Raw genomic sequence first — 12,121 nt, 5'->3', positions numbered from 1 at the left:
ATTAAAGTAGTTTGGTCCAAAACTGCAGCAGTAAAACAGGTAAATGAATGGCATGGCCGTTTGTGGCTTTGTGAGAACGCGCAGGTGCATGGGCTAGGGGGAGGGGAAAAGTGCATGGAAGGAGGGAGAAGTGGAAAGTGCGAAGCAGAGGAGAAACCGATAAATAACAATAAATAAATAGTAAAGGCAACAAACAGTGGTAATGCAGCCATCAATTTGCAAGTGCTAGGTTTAAGGCAGCAGACAGGGTAGGTGTGATAAGTGCAGGAAGAAAAAGGGGGGGGGTGCTGTATGGGTACAGATACAGACCCCAGTGCAAGGGGTGGCCCGGAGGCAGTGAGGGAGGGTGGCAGGGTGAGCAGGTACCTAGGCCTGAAGGACAGAAGGTGGCCAGGTGCACAGTGCCAAGCGAGAACAGATCAGCATGGGAGAGGGGGAGTGAAGGCAGAAGAAAAGAGGAAGGTCTTGAGGTGCTTCCGGAACCGGAGATGGTTCTCCTCATGTTTTAGAGTGGCAAGGAGGCTATTCCAGAGGGAGGCCCCAGCCGAAGACAGATCTACCCCCAGCTCCTTTCCTTGAAAAACGACCGACCCTGAGGGAGTTGGAGGTAGAGGAGCGAAGAGCACGAGAGGGGAGGTATTTGCAGAGGGATAGCTGAAGGTATTTTGGACCCAGGCCCTAGAAAGCCTTGTGGACAATGCAGAGGGTTTTGAATTTAATCCTTGCATCCACTGGGAGCCAGTGGAGAGATTTCAGAGCTGGAGAGATACGATCCCAAGGCTTGAGGCCAAGGGCAAGTCTTGCAGTCCTGTTCTGGATTAGTTGCAGAGGGCGGAGAGTAGAGGCAGGTAGATTTAGAAAGAGGCTGTTACAATAGTCCAAGCTAGAGAGAATTGGAGCTTGGGATAAAATGAGCTTCTGGGGGAAGGAGAGGAAAGGCAGAGTACCTCTGAGGAGGTGCAGTCGGAAATTTGACTTTTTAGAGACCGCAGAGATGTGGGCGGAGAAGGAAAGGGTGGAGTCAAAGATGACCCCGAGGTTCTTAGCCTCGCAGGTGGGGGTAGGAGGAAGGCCAAGGGAGGCTGGCCAGAGAGTGAGGGGAAATGATGGTGAAGGTGTGCATATGAGGAGGATCTCCGTCTTGCTGGCATTCAGACAAAGATCATTGGCGGAACACCAATCTTGAATGGCAGTTGGGCAATCAGAGATGAGAGATGGAGAGGAGGTGGCAGAGGGCAGCCTGAAAATGAGTTTAGTGTCGTCAGCGTAGTACTGGAAATTTGAGCAGAAAATGGCAATGCAGTGGGCGCGAGTTGCCAGGTATTGGTTGAAAAGCCAGGGCGAGAGGTTAGACCCCTGGGGAACACCACAGGTAGAGAGGAAGATAGATGAAAGGAAGGACCCAAGTTGGACCTGGGAGGGTCGATCTGAGAGGAAAGGGGTCAGCCAGGCCAGAGCCTGATCAGTGATACCCAGGTTTTCATGGAGACAGTTGAGCAGGATGGTATGGTTGACCGCGTCAAATGCAGAAGAGAGATCGAGGAGGATGAGGACAGAGGGAATGTTAGAGTCAAGGTTGGTGAGCAAATCTTCACGGATGTTCAGGAGAGCAGTTTCCGTGCTTCTGGCAGCTCTGAAGCCAGACTTGTGGTCATGGAGACAGCCAACAGAATTGGAATGAAGTTTAAGCTGAGAGATGGCCAACTTTTCCAGGAGTTTGCCAAGAAAGGGAGTAATGGAAATTGGGCGATAGTTAGCTGGACAAGAAGGATCAGCTGTGGGTTTCTTGAGAAGAGGATGCACAAAGGAGTACTTCAGAGGGGAGGGGGAAGGATCCCAAGGCAAATGAGTGGTTGCAAAAATCAGCAAGGGCCGGAGCGAGGGTGTCAATGTGGTCCTTGATGGTTTTAGAGGAACAGGGATGAACCTGTTTTGAGGAGGCTTTCATAGATCGGACTTGTCCAGTGACCTTGTCAGGGGTGAAAAGGGGAAAGGACGAGAAGGATGGTGGGAGGGTGGCTAAAGGAGGGTCACCAAGCACAGATGGAGAGGGTAGAGTAGGGTGTGGGTGGAGAGGGTGGACAGGATAACCTGGGTTTTTTAAATGAAGTGAGAGGTAAGAGCATTGTAAAGAGCCTGGGAGGCAACAGGAGGGGTAGAGACTGCAGCAGGGTTGGCCAGCTCCTTGCAGATTTTAAAGTGTTCGGCCGAGTTGTTAGATGCCGCAGAGACACAAGCTTGAATGTTGACTCTCTTCTTGGTGAGGACAGAGTCTGCATTGCCTTTGTAGCAGGCGACAGGCCAGTTTGTCAGAGGATGAACAGGAAGTCCTCCATTTCCTCTCAGCTGCCCTACACTTACATTTAAGTGTAGCTAGGTCAGAGTCATACCAGGAATTGCACTTGGCTTTGGACTTCAAACGGATCCTCATTACAGGGGCAAGAGCATCAAGCGTATTAGAAATTGGAGTAGAGCAGAGACAGGGCATTGGCAGGATGAGACAGCCAAAGGTGGAGGGTGGGGGGGGAGAGGGGAGAGAAAGTGGCGGCAAAAGCCTCAACTGACACACGCTTCATGAGCCGGATGTCCGAGAAGGTAGGTGGCAGTTTTGGGGTAGGCTTGGCTTGGGGGGGGATGAGAGGGAGAGATGAGATGAGAGGAGGGAGGGATCGCTCCAGGAGAGAGGAGTGGTCAGAGGGATGGAGAGGGGGAGGTCAGAGCAGATCAAGACATCGAGTGTGTGCCCTGCAGAGTGAGTCGGGCTAAAGGGGAGGATGGACAGGGAGAGGGAGTCACAGAGGTCACGGAAGAGTACAGAGGAGGAGCAAGGAGAGTCTAAATGTATATTTAGGTCACCGAGGAGAAGGAGTTGAGTGGTAGAGGCCAGGAGGGAGGAGGAGAGGTCCGCCCACTCAGAGAGAAATTAGGTGATTTGACCAGGAGGCCGGTAGATGGTAACCACAGTAAGATAATGGGTAGGCGAGAGAGAAAGCCTACAGACAAGGCATTCAAAAGAGGAGTAGGTCTGAGTGGGAATGATAGAGGCAGGAATCCAATCAGGAAAGATCAGGGCTACACCCCCCCCCCCTCCGCACCAGATCGGGAGGACCTGGGTGCTGAGAGGATCTTGTAACCATCAGGGAGGAGAGTGTCAAAGCTAGTGACAGAGCTGGCCGTTAACCATGTCTCAGTAAGACCAAGGACATCAAGGTCTAGTTCTTCAAGGAGGTGGCAGATGTCAGAGGAGTGTTTGACGGCAGAGCGGGAGTTGAGTGTGGCAATATGAATGAGGTTGCCAGCCTTAAAGACCTTCCAGGGAGGGGTACAGATCAGAGGTACGCCCTGCAGAGGAGAAAGAGCCCTAGGAAGGGCAGAGGAGGAGGAGAGGGCAAGGTAGCCAAGGGGGAAGAGGAGGGGACAGCAGGAGATGAGAGGAAATTGGTGAGGCGAGGGAAGCGCCTATCAAAGAGGAGGAGATTGGCCTGAGGGCCTTGGACCAGGACAGTGCCATTTAGGTAGACATTTATGACGACTCTAGAGGAGTCGAAGGAAGCCATGAGAACTTCCCAGCGAGTGCCACCATTAATGGGAGAGGAGGAGATAGGGCAGAGCACAGAGACCATATCAGGCATCCATAGATCTGGCGAAGGAACGCCAAAGAGGATGTCGGTAAGGGTCTGTCTGGCAGAAGCATTGGAGTAGGTGTCGGCGATAGGAAGACCAGGGTTAGAGACCAAGATAACCTTTTTCAACTTCTTCCTACCAGACTTAGTGAGAAGGGAAGGATAGCCAATGGAGAAGCAATTGGAAAAGATAGGAGAAACAGAAAGCGCCATTGGGGTGGAAGTGAGGAGAGGATGGAGATACTGGGGGGGTAAGGCAGGTAGGTGTGGGACAAAAGAGTGGTGAGGTCACTGGGCTGGCAAGTTACAGAGAAGAAACAGTATACAAGCAAAAGAGAATTTCGCAATGGGCAGCAAGATTTGTCTTTTAAGCACAAAGCAAAAACCGCAAGATTTGTCTTTTAAGCACAAAGCAAAAACAGCACGATTTGTGTTTTTAGCACAAAGCAAAAACAGCACGATTTGTCTTTTTCTTGGAATCGGATGTTAGCAAAAGGTTTTAGGAAGCAGCAAGCAGAAAGAACAGTGATAGTCAGAGGCAGTAGGAGTGAGTACATAAGGAGGGAACTAACCCATAGTGCTGGAGGTGGCAAAGTCAAGGCAGTCAGGATTTCTTAGAGGAGTGAGGTGGCAGCATCATTGTGGTTAAGGTGCAGGGAGGACCCCAATTAGCATCCCGGAAGCGGAAAGGGAGAAGACAGGGCCAAAAACAGTCAAATAAGCAGCAATAGCAGGGAAAAACTTGTGCTTTCAAAATAGCAAGGCAACTCCAGGTATTAAAAAGCTCAAAAAATGGCTGCACGATGAAAATGCCAAATAAAACAGTCCTCTCCATCTATTTTATGCAAATTTCCTCATTTTTTTCTTTCTTCTTTTTTTTCTAATTTCGATTTTTCAGGTTCAATAATTCCCCTGGAGGTGCACAGAAAGTGCACCTACCAATGGAATGGTCAGCAGCCAGGCACAAACTCCATGAATCTTTCGATGGGATTGTCCGACAACGTATTCCATATCTATGACAGGTAATGTCCACAGCTGTGCTGCGTCGGAAAATCTTCGGCGTCTGCGTCGATGACGTCGATTCGCCGTCCCAGAGGACCTCCTCCGACGGCCGACGTCACCCGATGTGATAAGTAAGACGCACGACGCCCGTAGCCTCAGTTGTAGTTTTTTCCCCCAGAACGTGTGCCACCAGTTTTCTGCCAGTCAGACACACAAGGCCTTGCGGAACGCAAGCTGCAATCGCAAAAGAAATTCTGCAGCGGGGAAGGTAGGGAGGGAGCGATATGGAATACGTTGTCAGACCATCCCATCGAAAGAACGTTACCAGGTAAGAAAGTAACTTGTTCTTCGAGGGGATTGGGTCCTCCGACATATTCCATATCTATGACAGAATCCCAAAGCAGTACCAAGCAAGGAGGTGGGAAAAGAATTTAGAACACAAATTTAACATGCCCAATCAAATTGCGGAATAAAGGACTGCCTTGCCAAAGGCCAGATCCTGCCCTCGGATGGAATCGAGGGAGTAGTGACGTACAAAAGTATGTACTGAAGCCCAGGTGGCTGCATCACAGATGTGACGAATAAGAACACCCCTCTGCAGGGCCGTAGACGCAGCCACTCCCCTGGTAGAATGGGCCCGCAAGCCAACCGGAGGGTCCTTACCCGCTAAGCGGTAACACTCAGAGATAGCTAAAATAATCCAACGAGACAAAGTCTGTTTCGTCACAGCTTGTCCCAAATGCTTTCCCGCGTAACCAATGAAAAGTTGATCGTCCACTCTGACCCGGGACATGCGCGAAATATAAAAGCTCAACGCTCTTCTAGGATCAAGCCTATGGAGCCTCTCCTCTTCCTTACCAGGATGTGGAGGAGGATAGAACGCGGGAAGAACAACCTTCTGGCTCAAATGAAATTCCGAAACCACCTTCGGAAGAAAGGAAGGACGAACTCTAAGGACAACCCTGTCCTTATGAAACACAGTGAAGGGTGGCTTAACTGAAAGTGCCTGTAACTCACTCACTCTGCGAGCGGAAGCAACCGCAACCAAAAACACAGTTTTCAGAGTTAATCTCAAAGTGCAAGAATGCAAAGGCTCAAACGGAGCACCCATAAGAAACTTAAGAACAAGGTTCAAATCCCAACCGGGCACCAGAAAAGGTGATGGAGGGAACACATTAGTGAGCCCTTTCAAAAACTGAGAAATTAAAGGAATCTTAAAATAGGAACATTCTTCAGACGAGCGCTTAAACATGGACAGCGCCGCCAGGTAACCTTTAATGGTCCCCACTTACAAGCCCCTGTGGGCCAAGGAAAGCAAAAAAGACAGAACCATGGGAATGTCACATTCAAAAGGATCCACATTCTTACCTCTGCACCAGTCGCAGAACTTTCTAAAACGGCAACGTTAGAGACTTTGTTGCCGGCCGCCTGGCCGAGAGCAACACCTCCATCACATCTTCAGGGAGGTCCCAATCCTTATACCTCAACCTTTCAGAAGCCAAGCGTGAAGGTTGAGGGATCTGACCTCTGGATGGAGAACCTTACCCCCCCCCCTCCCGTGAGAGCAGATCGTCTCGGTAGGGAAGACTATGTGGAGGGCAGATGGACAAGTCGGGAAGGTCCGGGTACCACGTCCTCCGGGCCCACGCTGGAGCAATGATCAACTGGGAACCAAACCTCCGTAGTACTTACGGGATGACGGGGACTGGAGGAAACGCGTACAGCAGTCGGAATGACCACTCCACCACGAACACGTCTCCTAAGGCTCCTTTTGGAGGAAATTCCCACGAGCAGAACCTTTCGCACTCCGGTTGACACTGGAGGTGAAGAGATCCACTTGAGGGTCCCCCAAAGGGCGAAGATCTCCAGGAGAATCTCCTGAGCCAGCTCCCACTCGTGAGAGATCGTGCTCTGCCTGCTCAGAGTGTCCGCCGTCTTGTTCTAGTCTCAGGCCAGATGAACAGCCGAGATCGAAACTTCCTGCTGGATGGCCCAGAACTCGAGCTGCATCGCCTCCCTGCACAGAGGAAGTGACCCTGCCCCCCCCCTTTTTGTTGAGGTAGTGCATGGCCACCGTGTTGTCCGTTAGAATCAGGACACTCTTTCCTCGCACAGTCGGCAGAAAAGCCTTCAGGGCAAGCCTGATGACCCTCAGCTCCAACAGATTGATATGGAGTCTGCACTCCGACGGAGACCAACGACCGCTGACTGTCAACTTGTTGGCATGAGCTCCCCATCCCGTGAGGGATGCGTCCGTCACGATCGTCACCTTCGGCCAGGGCAGCCAAAATGGGGCCCCCTTCATCTGATTGCCTTCGACGGCCCACCACAGAAGGTCCTGGGCGACCGAGGGCGGCACCTGAACAGGGTCCGACAGCCTGCCGGAGGACTGAGACCACTGGAGCTTGAGTGCCCACTGCAAAGATCTCATCCGCAGACGAGCCTCTGGCACCAGGAGAATGCATGATGCCATGAGGCCGAGCAGTCTCAAGAACTCGGACGCTGGGAGATTCTGGGCAAGTTGAAACTTGTACACCATCTGCTGAATGTGAAGAGCCCTCACCTGGGGAGGAAAACACTGCCCCAGGGATGTGTCGAGCACTGCTCCGATGTACTGGAGCCGCTGTGTTGGCGTCAAATGGGACTTCTTTAAATTGAGGGAGAAGCCCAGCTTGTGAAGGGAGTGGCAGGTGACGGACAGATGATCCAGGACTTGCTCGGGAGAGCTCCCCCTGATCAACCAATCGTCCAGGTAGGGGTAGACGTGAATCCCCCATTTCCTGAGATGCGCTGCCACCATCACCATGAGCTTGGTGAAAACCCTCGGGCTGAGGTCATTCCGAACGGCAGGGCCCGAAGCTGAAAGTGTGAGTCGCCAATCGCGAACCTCAGGTACTTCTTGTGCTAGGGATGGATCGGCACATGGAAGTAAGCGTCCTTGAGGTCGAGAGACACCAACCAGTCCTGAAGTTGAAGGGCCTGGAGGACTTGAGAGAGAGTAACCATCTTGAACTTGTCCTTCCTGAGGAGTTTGTTCAAACCACGCAAGTCCATGATGGGTCTCAATCCCCCGTCTTTCTTGGAAATCAAAAAATAAGGGGAATACCAACCCTTGTTCCTCTCCGCTACAGGCACCAGTTCTATGGCGCCTTTCTCCAGCAGGGCTTAAATTTCCTGCGCAAGGAGCGGATCCGGACTCTTCAAAGTGAGGTTCCCAGGTGGATTGTTGTGAGGCCTCTGTCAAAAGGGAAGACAGTAGCCGTGGGTTATGATCTCCAGAACCCACACATCTGAAGTAATGGCACGCCACTCTACAAGATGCTGCGCCAGCCTTCCCCCAACCAGAGAACCATGGGACCTGGCCTCATGACTGAGTGGTAGTGGCGGCGGCGTTGCCTGAGGGCAAAGAGGCAACTGCCCGAGCGGCCTTGGCACCTCGAGTACCCTGTTTTCCACCTCTGACACTCTTAAGGTGGCCTCTTTGACTGCTAGCTCCTCTCGCTTTACTGAAGGACGAGTAATAGCGAAAGGAACCTCCCCTCCATTGTTGTCCCCTAGGACGAAAAGGCGGAGGTTGTCGAATTGCAGCGCCCAACGACTTCGCGGCAGCTTTGGAGGTCTGCAACCTCTCAAGGCTCTAGTTCGCTTTGCTGCCAAAAAGATGTTCACCATCAAAGGGCATGTTGAGGAGCCGGGACTGCACATCAGGAGCGAACCCAGACTTCCGCAACCACGCAAACCTGCGTATTACGGTGCTCGCTGCCATGGACCGGCTTACACAATCTGCCATGTCCAAACCCGACTGAACGGCCTCACACATGGCATCCTTGCCATCCTGAACCATAGCAAGGAAACCATCCCGTTCATCCCCTTCGGGAATATGTTCAGCCGTTCATGCAACACAGCTCCACAGAGTGTGTGTGAAACGAGACAAGGCACATATGGAGTTGGCCGCCTAAAGTGCCATACCCCCTGAAGAAAACACTTTCTTCGCCCAGCCGTCAAAACGTTTGTCGTCCCTATCCGGAGGGATGGTAGGATACGACGCCTGCTTTGCCGGGGCCGTAGCCGCCTGCACCACCAAACTCTCCGGAGTGGGGTGCCTGGACAAATAGCAGGGGTCGCTACTGGCTGGAGGTATTTTTGCGACAAAGACTTGCCCACTGCCGGGAGACTCTCCGGAGCAGTCCAAGCCGCCGCCACCCTTCTCTGCAGAGCCATATGAAACGGCAATACCGGGTCAGTGGGGGGGCCAAGATCAAGGATGTCCGTGAGATCATCCTGAACGAACTCCCCTAGGGGAGCCGACCAACCCAAGATCTCAGTGACCCGAGACATAAGGCGCCGGTATGAAGAATCGGCATGAGTGCCAGGCTCCGTCCTACAAAACTCCACCTCCGGAGAGCTGTCCAGTCCACTGGCATCATGCAGTGACTGCCTCAGGACATCAAACTGGCTATGGCCCGAGATAAGCTCATCTGGTACCGTAACCGGAACCAAGCCTTCATCAGAGCCTTCATCACCCTCTGAAATGTACTGCAGGCGGTGAGAGGAAGACACCTGGGGACCAAAGCTATGCCTGACCTTAGCCAGAGCCTTTCTAGGGGCTAACCCCGTGCCACGGGGCCCCTCCGATACCACCGCCTCGAAAGGCGTTGAGGGCGCTGAATGAGTCGGCGTCGAGTGAATCGGCTTCAACGTCAGCTGTAGCGCCGCCAGCATCGAGCCAGTGCTCCGAGCGCGTCTCGACGACCTAGGCGCCGACAGCATCGACGACCCCCTCGGAGGCAGAGCCTCGAGAGAAATCGTCGACGACCTCGGCGCCACAAGCGTCGATGTCTTCCTCGAAGACGGCACAGGATCACGCGGTCTCGAGCGCGTCGAGGACCAGGACCTGGAACGGGCATGGCGAGAACAGCTACCCTTGTCCGAGCGGGACTTTTCCTGCGAGCCGTGCCGACCACCCGAGCCCGAAGGTGTACGAGCGGTGTCTCTCGACCGGTGCCGACCGACCCCACTCGGAGGCGCGGACGGACCGGTGCCCTGCGATTCAAGAATCGCTAACATCTGCTTCCCGAAGGAACCATTCCTCCAGTGTCGCTTGCATGGTGGGATAAGTTACCCGCCGACGGGCGGAGTCCTCGGAAGAGGACTGGGAAGGCCACCAATAGCAGCGCTTCCGGGAATGCCTTGAAGAGGCAGAGGAGTGGCGAGACCGACTCCTGGAAGGAGACCCACTGGACTTCCGACAATGACGCGGAGAGTCGCCTCTCGAGTCATTTGTCGAAAGCCCCATAGACCTCGACTTCCGGGGCTTAGACACCCGACCTACCAAAAACTTCTTCTTGCGCTCCCACAAGGTCTTGGCCGTGAGCGACTGGCAGTCGACACATTCGTCCGTATCGTGGGCCCCCCCCTGAGGCACCAGAGGCAGGCGTTGTGCGAGTCCGTGACCGACATCTTGGACCCACAGTCCCCGCATTTCTAGAAGCCCGGACGCGGGGTTGAAGACGAAGTAGACATCGTCACGAACAGGTTTTCACAAAAACCGAACAGTTTCAACGAACCGAGAAGAATACAGCAAACTCCAGAGAGTTGAGGCGTACTGAGAATCACGAAGCGAACACGTTCGCGGAAAAAACGGAACTGAGGCTACAGGCGTCGTGCGTCCTACTTATCACATCGGGTGACGTCGGCCGTCGGAGGAGGTCCTCGGGGACGGCGCATCGACTTCATCAACGCAGGATGCAGACGCTGATGATTTTCCGAAGCAGCACAGCTGTGGACATTACCTGTCATAGATATGGAATACGTCAGAGGACCCAATCCCCTCGAAAAGGTACTCCTAATTGCCTAGGACATTTTATTTGCTTGCTTCTCTATATGTGCCTCATTGGTGTGTCTTTCAGAAAAATGAACTCCTAAATGATAAGCATGCACAATTACGAGAGCTCACAAATAAAAACGATGCTCCTAGTAGTTCTTTTCCCAAAAATGAAAATGGCTGATTCTTTCGCCTTTACACTTAAACCGAGCTCATTTATATAATGTGTCTTTATCTATTAGTTTGGAAGTGATTTTGGCGCCCTGGTCAGCAGCAGCTATGACACTATGGGGCTCTTTAAGTCACCCCAATGTGACATGCCTGCCACAATTTCACAGACTCTGATGAGCGTTTGTAAATGGGTTAAACAAAAGGAGACGTAACACATTCTTATCTTACCTCCCTGTTTGATACAGGGGGTAGTTAGCTTCCGCTCTTTCCTATATCTTGCCACTGCACTGTTACTTCTGTGTACAAGTCCAATAATGCACTATTATAGAATAAAGTATTTATTTGTGCTATACATCCCACTAATCAAAGCAGCCAATTCTGACAGATCTGGTTATAATACGGAGCATATATTCCGACCTCTAATGAGTTACTCAGTGGGGTTTGTCTCACAATTATGCCTAGGATAGCCCTACGTTCTGCAGTTATTAGGTTTGATTATTTGAATCGAAGGAATCGTGGGAGCATACAGAAGTCATGGGAGTTGCAGCTACATTTAGAGGGCTTTAGAAGGCTAATCAAATTGAACAAACTTAAAAGATTTTAGCTTGACAAGACTAGAGTCTTAGTCACTTTGTTGGTCCTGTGGATGAATTAATCTCGTCACCTAAGCAGATCAGAATATATATATATATATATATATATATATATATATATATATATATATATATATATATATATCCAAAAACTTCCAAGGACAAGCGCAGTGCTGTGCATTTCAGTAACCACTGCAACATGATAACCACTGCAACATGATTAACAGACTAAAAAAAAGACCAGCAACTTTACTGTTGTTTACGATAAAGACTGATTTCAGAAATCTCAACTTTGCTTCTGTGAAAAATGCAATCAATGGACGAAGCAAGAAGGGAATCTTTATAGATTATGAGGGGTCTGAATATTGATGTTTTTTTTCTCCAAACATTCTTGCTAACCCATAGGCCTTCTTTGGAAAAAGGTTGGTTTCCTGAAATGGAGTAGTATTAAGCAATCCTTTAAAAGAATGTGTATTTTAAAAGATGTTCTTACTTAGTTGCAATTGTAAAATAAAATCGGGCAAGCATAACAAGCCCACCAGTCGGCATGCGAGGAATGTTGGAAACCACTACAACAGATGCTCTACTTGAAAACCAATAAAAAAGGCATCTTTTATATTTGAGCAATCTATATATTGTTTACAAGAGGTCTTATTTCAACACAAGGAGATTGTGGTCAATATTGGTTGTGTTTCTGTTGCACTGAAGACAGGTACTGGATATGTTTAGCACTTGGTGGCTTAGAAATTGAATAGCACACAGATAATATAGCTTTTACACACCAAATAGAGCTATGCTATGCACCTTTTCATCATATTTATTAAAACAATGGATGCTGGGAAGATATGTTAGATTGCACAATAATGCAACCTCCTCTTCAAGCCACAATACAGCATTTTTTCGCTCAA

The 12,121-nt window shown here is 50.9% G+C and overlaps 1 protein-coding gene across 4 annotated transcripts in view; it reads right to left on the bottom strand.

Annotated features, from left to right (window-relative positions):
- Positions 1–12,121, bottom strand: part of POR (cytochrome p450 oxidoreductase) — a 964,880-nt gene that overhangs the window by 210,753 nt on the left and 742,006 nt on the right. The window lies entirely within an intron of this gene.

The sequence above is a fragment of the Ambystoma mexicanum genome, chromosome 9, assembly GCF_040938575.1.
Source record: "Ambystoma mexicanum isolate Mex_15411 chromosome 9, UKY_AmexF1_1, whole genome shotgun sequence".
Lineage (NCBI taxonomy): Eukaryota > Metazoa > Chordata > Amphibia > Caudata > Ambystomatidae > Ambystoma > Ambystoma mexicanum.
Note: the sequence above shows the minus strand (reverse complement) of the source record. Positions and strands in the feature narration are given on the sequence as shown.